Source organism: Pteropus medius, unplaced genomic scaffold, assembly GCF_902729225.1.
Source record: "Pteropus medius unplaced genomic scaffold, Ma_sr-lr_union100, whole genome shotgun sequence".
Classification (NCBI taxonomy): domain Eukaryota; kingdom Metazoa; phylum Chordata; class Mammalia; order Chiroptera; family Pteropodidae; genus Pteropus; species Pteropus medius.
The window spans coordinates 19,615,362-19,625,155 of record NW_024345601.1 but is presented as its reverse complement, the minus strand read 5'-3'; the positions used below and the strand labels follow the sequence as shown (position 1 = coordinate 19,625,155).

At 32.4% G+C, this 9,794-nt stretch overlaps 1 pseudogene; it reads left to right on the top strand.

The window, feature by feature from the left end:
- Window positions 1-314: 314 nt before the first annotated feature.
- On the top strand, window positions 315-433 carry LOC120612104 (uncharacterized; annotated as a pseudogene).
- Window positions 434-9,794: the final 9,361 nt, after the last annotated feature.

The following is a 9,794-nucleotide window of genomic DNA, read 5'->3' as shown; positions in this document are numbered from 1 at the left end:
ATGTCTTGTAGTACACTCTAATGAAATATTAAAGGTAGGTTAGTATATTTATAATATCAGAATTATTCGTCGCCACCAAAACCAACTTTTAAAATATAATAACCAAAACATATAGTTAAGGACATGGTTTTCAACTTCAATGACAACTTCAACACCATTACTATTTACTGAATTTTTATAACATTTTAGGCATTGGTCTAGTTGCTTTCATATGTTTACCCTGACAACTAGTTCACAGGAGTATTGACATTTTTTATCTGAGAAAACTGAGGCTGAGATATTAAGTAATTGGCCCAATTTAAAAACTAAAATGAGTCTATGGCCATGCCACCCTGAACACACCCAATCCCATCTAATCTCGGAAGCTAAGCAGGATTGGGCCTGGTTAGTACTTGGATGGGAGACCACCTAGGAAGACCAGGTGATGTAGGAGTAAAAATAAATTAAATAAATAAATAAATAAATAAATAAATAAATAAATAAAAACTAAAATGAACAGAGCTGTGATTTGACCTCAGGTTTCTAATGGCAAACTTAGTTTCTACCACTGCACTGTTTTGATTAAATACTTCTATGTAAAAGAAGCTTCTTAATGTGAACTATGCATTTCATTTACCATGTCAAATATTTTCCATGAAGGAATAATAATGTGGGTTTATATTTTACATTCACAGAGAAAATGTTGTTTAAAAACAAAACTTTGTTTAATTGTAGAAGGAGAAAAAGTATCAATAATTTTTTCCTAAGAACCATAAAACAGCAGGTGATGCAGAGATTTTCCATTTAGTGTAAATCTCATTAGCTCTGTAATTTGTTCAATAGCATAATAAAAAGAAAATTTAAGTCATTAAAGTCTTCTTGATTTTCACTGCTACAAATGCCTGATGAAATAAGTAAATGATCCATCTTGCTTGGAAAGCAATTTTTTTTTTTTTTATTCAAACCTGCAACTAATTTAACACCATACAATGCAGGGTCAATAACTGTTATGTTTGTACTTTAAAGAAAAAAACAGATGGGCTAAATATGAACCAGTAGAGGTTGAAGCACCAAGCATGAAGATACACCCTATGAAAAAGACAAAACCTCATTGCCAAGGTGTGTGGCCAGTTATTATTATGTAAGATATAATGAATCCTGACCGAGATATACACTATATATTCTATAGAAAAATGACCAATCGTTTATCTTTCTTATGGCAAGTTCATAAGGAGAAAACACACTCTGCCTCTATATTATAATATACTTAGGACAAAAGACCATCTTTTTAGGGGTAGTTTCCACATCTATCAAATAATTTGAGAGAACACTGTCAGGTCCAAGTTATTATGAGACAATAATAGCATATCTTTAAGATTGCAATTACTACTAAGATGATTTGGGGGTGGTTAGATATACTTAGCAAGAATGAAAAACTAAGTCTTTAAGTCATTTTGATGTATTTTGAAGGTATAATCTATTGTATATCATCTTATTGTGTGATATGATTGTTTTCCACAATAACTACCTGTTTTATCCTCAAATTTATTGTGTATGCATGTTGATATAAGCACAATACACAAATTCAGTGGACTCAGATGAGGTAATGTATTTTATTATTGAATATGCAATGCATTCTGAAGTTATTGGTACAATAATTTTTCTTGATTCTCATACTAACATATCAAAACACTTCATGTCCAGGTTCCATTCACAGGTCCCAAATTGGGAAATGCTACTAGGTTGAGTTCTAGACACTGAAGAGAATAAGATATTAACTTATAAAAGTGAAAGAGAATAAGATATTAACTTATAAAAGTGAAAATAGAGGCAACATGAAATTGAGACACGAATAGTGTCAAAAAAGAGAACCAGAGTTTATTATCAAAGGAGAAGAATCAAATGTCAGGTTCATGTGGCAAGGCTAAATCCCTCCTTTTTAAAACAAACAATTGATTGTGATTCCACTGTGTTCCAGATACTCTGATAAATATTAAGTACCCATTTTGGTAAAAAAAAATAGATGTGACTTCTGCCTACATGGAGTTTAAAAGTATAGTAGATAAATATGGTTAAGGAAGTAAGCTAAACATCAGTTCCCAAAGATCAATTTACTGCATAAAGTCCACAAAAATAAAAATAGTTTGGTCCTTAGGAACCAGAGAGGTCAGCAGGGGGTCAGGAAGTCTAGCATAAATGAGAGTTGTTGATACAAATTTTTCAACAGGGCATGGGAATTAATGAGAGGAGAAAGGTTTGCTCTGACCAGTTCCAGACACATTAGCACAGATGAAGCTGGCCAGGTTGAAAGCATGGGGAAGCCTCTACACTGCCACTGAAGCATAACTCCACTCTAGTCTCTGGGAAGAAGAACAGTGGCTAACACATACTGCCTATATTTTATGTTGTGGCAGACACTGTTCTAAGAACCCTACATTTATTATTATGTTATTTGATTCTAAGCACTCCTGTGAAGAAGGTGCTATTATCATCCTATTCTACAGATTGAGAAACTGAAAAAAGAATAGTTTTAAAACTAACAACATGTCTAAACAACACAGCGATAAGTCACAGAGCCGGAATTTGAATTGGACTCTTCAGCACCAGAATGCTATTTTGTGTCTCGATGCCATTTTAAGTAGGCTGGATTTTAAAAAGCCTTTTACAGGATGAGTAAGTAAGCATCAAAGTGTTATGTTTAGTGTTCCTATGCTTATGTTCTGTCCCACCTGGTGTGCTATCTTGGTATGTGCCTTGTGGCTGGGACCACATGCTCACTTTAAACCACAGTTCTGGTACTTGTAGTCCTGCCTCTTCTGCATTGAAACCACCTCCTTGAATCTGCCTGGCTTCAAGTAGTCACAAAAACAAGACCTAATCTCTTTCTCATAAGCCTTCCAAAATCATATGTCCTGTCTCTGAACAAGAAGAGGCTGGCGAGACTTGCACTAATCATTTGTTTACCTACACACTATTATGTAATTATATACCATTTAGACATTGCCTGCTTGCCTTGTTCTCCACATGCTTCTTTTCAGGCTCTGCTTTGTTACTGGCATAGTTTAGACCTTTTTGATATCACTGTTCAGGATATTCAGGAATAGAGGTCACCAATTTAACAAGCACTTCTGCTAGTTTGAGTCTCTGACCATTGCCCACAATTGACTCTGTCCCCCTAGTGCATTGGCCACACCCAGGGAAACATCAGGGGTCCAAATTATGTTTCTTCCACATATTTCTCTTGCCTCATGTCTATTATAAACTAATGCACAGTTTATACCCTACACAGAAGCAACTACCGTTGGGAACAAGTGGGCAGCCCGGATTTATTTCTCAAGCTATGTGCCACTGAGGCTGTTTTCCAAAGGAAGAATATTTGCTCCAGATTACATCAGAAGGATGCTTTTTTCAAGTTTCCATGAAGGTGTTGAGCAAGGATAGGTTTATGTGTGGGTAGCTTGGGTAGCACTCTGCATATCTCCACCAATTCCTCGAACCACAGGACTGACCCTTAGCCAAGATAGGTATAAAACTTACTAGCTGGTGATTTACAATGTGATTTTTAAAGACCAAAACCCAGTGGAAGTTACCTTGTACCAGTTTGTATATATTGTTTATTGAAAATGTGTAGGTTGCTGATTTGCACCTGACTTAAATGGTTACACAGACTGGATTGAGCTGTTTACCAGTATTTGGCTCCTCTGAGACTAGGGAACTTTGCATGTTCATTTTGGGTTCATGATCTGAAAAGAAAGTATTTCATGTGTTAACTGAGAAAGATCCTTGGAGCCATGCCTGGAGGTCTTCGACCTCTATAATATCTGCTCATGCTTTTTTTTCCTCCTCCTTTACAATGTCCTTCATCTTAAAGTCTTATATGGAATCTCAGAGAACTTTTAATTATTGAACCTCATATAATTGCCATGTGCGTAAGATATTGAGCTGAACAACCACTCTGATAATTATAAGTTGTTACTCTAGTTCTGTTTCTTGATATACATTAAAAGTAATAATGTCTTCCATTTATTAACCAATATTACTTGGTAGGCATTGAACTATTTGCTTTATAAACATTATTTAACCATCAAAGTATGTATTGGACATATTTTACATGCCAGACAGTGTGGTAGATGTTTGAGAAATAATAGTTACAATAAAATTTCCCTGACACCTGCAGAGCTTCCAACTTAAAAATCAACAGAGATGATATTACCTTCAGATTCACTTTTTTACTGTATGAAAGACACTCACATATATCTTTTACAAAAACTAGACTTTGGTTAATATCATAGATTACTCTGAAGCAAATGTTTTTCCTTCCACTGTATAGCATGAATCTCAATAAATTTACTTCAATAGCATTTTTCATGTTACTCTATTCCTCATATGGATGTATTTCCAGTACCTACTTGAAATTATTGTCCTTTTAGATGATTTTCTGTTTTTAGTCTAGCTTCTGATATGAATAGGCATATTCCCATAGTTTTAATGCATGGAGCACTGAAGCACTGTTTCTGTTTGAGGATGGGGTAATACTTAGCTATACTATTACTGATAAAATCACAAGAACCCTGGGCAGAGATTATTATGTATAAATTTTAATAAAGCAAGTAGAAACATTATACATGTAACCCTGATTTGGAGCTCACCTAAGAATGGTAGTTATTGCCTTTCTATTGTCATCATTATCTCTTGAAATTTCCCAGTAGTTTATCTCTGAAAACTACCAGATGTTAGCCATTGTATTGCTTGGGCTGGGGTGGGGCGGAAGTAGGAGAAGAAGAATGTCTAAACACTACTTATCAGCCTGACAAAAAGTTCTAGAGGATTCTACTGACCTGTCCTATCTTTCTTAAGTTATCTAGAAAAAGTCCATGAAAACCAAGGCAACTGAGGCAAAGTATTTCACAAATAAAAATTAAAGAGAAAAGTGTAGAGAATAAATCAACTCTCTACATTAATTCGGACTGTCTTCTCAAAGATCTTCCATCTTGAATATGAGAAACAATTTTGAAAATGATCTTCCCTTTTTTGATTTCCTGTTCTTTTTACATATTTTTTACCTATAAGCACACAGATATACCAGTGTGCATGCACACACACATACAATCAGCTTTCAAGTAACAAAATCCCAACATTTAATATTATGATGAGCTTCATGACCTAGATATAGCATCTAAATTTGCCTAGAAGGGAAGAATTTGTTTAGATGATTAAAAAAGCGAATAATTCCTGTTAGTAATGATCAGATTTAGGATTGGATCTAAGCAATGAGTCTACTATTTGCTAAGTTGCTAAGTACTCTCAATTTTAATGTTATATTTAGCAAATGATGTAGTTCAACAATAGGAGACCAATGAAATCCAAGCTATAAAACAACCAGGAAATAAACTAGGCTCTATGCCACAAATAATATTTAGAATCTATCAGAATATCAGGTGTGTGTGTGTGTGTGTGTGTGTGTGTATCTTTAACCAAGATAGTGTTTTTCCCCCCTTCATCAATCATACTTGCTGACTTTCATAAGGTAATAATAAACTTATTTCCAAATATTTCTGCAAGCAAAACAGCCTTTAGGTCTTACAGTTACATGACTGGATTATTTTCCTTTATGATGTTCACATTTTCATCAAGTGCCTTATAAACCTGATTTAATATACAATAAAATCCTCGTTACCTTAAATTATCGGCAGAATGAACTGCTCAGACTATGTAACATTTGTAAAATTAAAAAAAATAATGCAGATGATTGACATCTTTGTAACATGTAACATCTTAAAAGAAATGAATTGAAAACAATTCAGCGTTTTTTCAACTGATGTTCACTAGGAATAATTACATTTCTCCCATATGGAGATGATGTAGACCATAAGGCAGAATGACAACTTGCTACTATACTCAATTGAACATGGAGAAAACTGCAGAAGTGCAAATGTACCATTTGGTCAAACCTTAATCTAATACATTGATACTTTGAGAATCTGATGAAGTACAGGTGTCTAGTTAATGAAAAGGCAAGTCTGTGAAAAAGTATAAATTACTAAATTCTTACATCTTTAATGTTTTCAATAATACCAAAAACCAAGAAACAACAAGAAAAATGATTTTAGAATGAACCTTCCTAAATTCATATCGTTGTCATTCCACTTACGAATCTGATAACTAACCACCTTGATAATTTAATGATCTTAATTGCAATACAGAGTAAATACCCATCCTGCCCGCTTTTGCTATTTTAATTTCACAAATAGAACATTAATAGTTACTTTCTAAAAAATATTCAAATAATGTTGTGTTGCTGAAGATTCTAGGTTCTGAGGTAAAGGGTACAAGGCTCTGGCACTTGAAAGAAAATACGGGAAACTGTGACATAACTCTTTATTATAGCAAGGACACAACGAGCCCCACGGGGAGGCAGTGCTTTTTATATGCAGGTTAAACAATAGTGGTGCACTGCCAGAGTGAGCACTTCTTCCCCATGTAACCATGTGTTTGGTACGCATGAATGGAAGCCTGTTCATGCGTACGAACACATGGTTACATAGGGAAGAAGTGCTCAGTCACTTCTGTTTGGAAGTTAGCTGCTAAGGGTGTCGGGAGGGATGACTGCAGCCATCTTTTTCTGAACAATGTGCAGAGAAAAACATGACATTATAGTCTTTCTTATTGCTTTATTGCCCCCTCCTCAGAAATTTCTAAGGTTAAGAATTCTATGTCTAGACACTGTAATTTTTCTAAGTATTTATATACAAATATTATTTTTCTATAAATGTTCTGTGAATTTTTCTAGAACTTTATTTTTTTACTTAATCATACATTTTAGCAATATATTTATGTCAATATGTGTAGGTTTAGCTAATTTTTAGGACTATAACATAATTGTTTAAAGTATTATAATATTCTCCTACTGATGAAATTGTTACAGTAGCATCTTTAAACAAACACACAAATATTTCATGAGATTGATGTTGCTATATCAAAGACTGAGTGTTTTTAATTTTGGTATATACTGGTGAATTGCTTATAAAGATTTACCACTTATGATCCCACTCTATATGAAGTTATTCTTTTTCTGTATGCTCAGCAACACTGGATACGATCACAGTCTTTGAAGTTTGATAATTAGTTTAAAAACTTTAAATATACATTTCTCTGATTACTAATGCTTTTGTACATCTATGTAAATTTTTACTAAGCAATTGATTTGTGTATCTTTGCTGAAATATCTGTTTGTGCCCTTACTATACTGGGTTGTCTTTTAGAATTTCTCATTTTCTGAAGGAAATTATATATAGCAAGCTATATACTTCTGTTAACCAATAGCCAGTAAAGCTTCTTGACCTTAAAATTGATGAGAAAGTTTTATTGAAGTCTTCTAAAATAATCATGACTTGTCAAATATTTTTATATTTTATTATGTATTTTAAATTAAATTTTAAACTTTTAATATATTTAAATTGTTTTGTTAGGTATTTGAATAATTATGACTAAGGTATTTCTACTGTATAACATTTATTATTATTAAATATCTATTTTATTCTACTTTAAATCTCATTTAAAGGTTAATATATTAAATATTCAGTCTAATGTTAGTTTTGTTACATCTCCATTTTACTTAACATCTGCCTGATAAATTTTTTAATATTGCATTATTTTGTGTCATTTTTAAGCTTTGTCTCTTTATACAGTATTCACATTTTAAAAAATCAAATGAGAATTTACAACTTCTTACAATTAAGCTACTTACAATTAAGCTACTTCTTAATATAAAATGTAGCTTTTTATATGGTGTGATTACTAATGTATTTAACTTTATTCATGCCATGATATTTAAAATTTTATTCAGCTTTGTTTCTTGCTCTTTTTGTTGTTACCTTTCTGCTTTTTCCTTAGTGACTTTGCTTCCTTAATTGTAATATTTTTCATCCAAATAATATGATGACTATTTCCATATTTCTACATATTTATTAAAACTTAAAGAATATCTATACAAACTAGAATGCAAGCACGCTTTCATTGTTACTTTGAGTATACTTTAGATTTTGGTATAAGATTGCTATCAATATTTTTCAAAATAAAGCAAAATAATTGTTTAGAGGTAAATTTAATATTTATAAATTATTTGCTCATACATTGTTTTTTCAGCTCACAATTTTTTTTTTCATGGAAGTATTTTTCATCTTTCTGTGGTATATAACTTTTTGGAAATCTCAACTCTCCTTCATATTAGAATACTAGTAAGATCAAGTATAAAATTCTAGGCTCAATTCTTTTTCTCTCATAAATTTGCTACAATATCAAGTTCTCTAATTGTAATGGCACATTGATGAGCCAAAGGTTAGTTTAATTGTGCATACTCAGGAGCATCGGACCCTCTGCCATTATTTTCCACCTGTAGTGAGAGACTTGACCCAAGCTAGTGGGACAGGACACCTAAAAAATAATGTTGGCTTTTGTCAGTCTATTTCTTTCTGAACTGGACTCTGAATGTTATAAATACTTGTATTTCCTTTCAAAACTGCTCATGGAGAGGGCTCCAATATCATCAGGCATCAAGAATTGTCTCTATAGAGGACTCTCCAATCTTCATCCTCAACACTTCCAAACTTAGATTGTCAAGGATTTTGAATGTTTCTTCACCTCAAGAAAATGTTCTCAACTCACAGTAGTGAGGTTATTCTCTCACTAAGACTGCCAGACTCGGCTTCCTTTCTGTCTTCTTCATAGCAAAATATCAATTTGAATTTTATGCTCATTTTTATATTTAAGGAAAACATGGTCTTGTTTAAGAAATAATGACTTGTCTCAAGTCAAAATTTCTTTAAATTAACCATTATATAAAATTAATATTTTGAATTAAAAGACATGAGTGACATATTCCTAAATTGCCCATACGTATATAATGTGTGTGTGTGTGTGTGTGTGTGTGTGTGTGTGTGTGTGTGTGTGTATATGTGTATGTAGGTAGTGTTTATATACCTGCATAGTGATACAGTCCTAAAATTAGATTGGAATGTCTCTGTTCCTTCTTTCTTAGCCTAATATAACTCTTCTTTCTTTGAAATTTAACTCAAGTATCACCTTCTGTGAGAAATTTTACCTGCCACCCAGAAACAGAGAGAAGAGAGATGATAGATGAGATAGATAGATGATAGATAGATGATAGATAAATGATAGATAGATGATAGATAGATAGATAGATGATAGATGATGTATAGAAAATGCATATAGACATACATACAATATATTCTATTCAGAGTAAAAAACCCCACAATTTTAAAGAACTAAAAACAAGATGAAAAGCAACCGTCTCCAGCATGACTTCTTAATTCTTCCTTCTATTCCTAAGAAGTAGTCTTTCTTTAGTTAATTTATGTTTGCAGTTCTTTTACTCATTTTCCTCATATTTCAAAATGATTAATAGTCTCATACAACATCCTCTATGAATCCCCTCCCTTTTGCTAATTTTTCTAATAGCATTATTTTTATTTATTCTCTTGTTTCCTGTAACTTAAAATAACATATTTATTTTATTTACTCTTTTCCATTCTACTCTGTATAAAATGAGCACCTCTATTTATTCTAGCACCTTTTTTTTCTACTCTGTATTCCTACTTTAAAACAATTAAAATTTATTCAAGAATTTATTAAGAACTAAATTTTGGTCTGTCATGTTAATCGAGTCTTTTTTATTACCTATAGATTATCAGTAAAAGTTAAGATCAAAAACAAACATTATATTATTCTACTTTTATGAATGTTGCTCAATTCAAGACCATTTATGTTACAGAACTGTACATTCTTCTCAAAGTGTT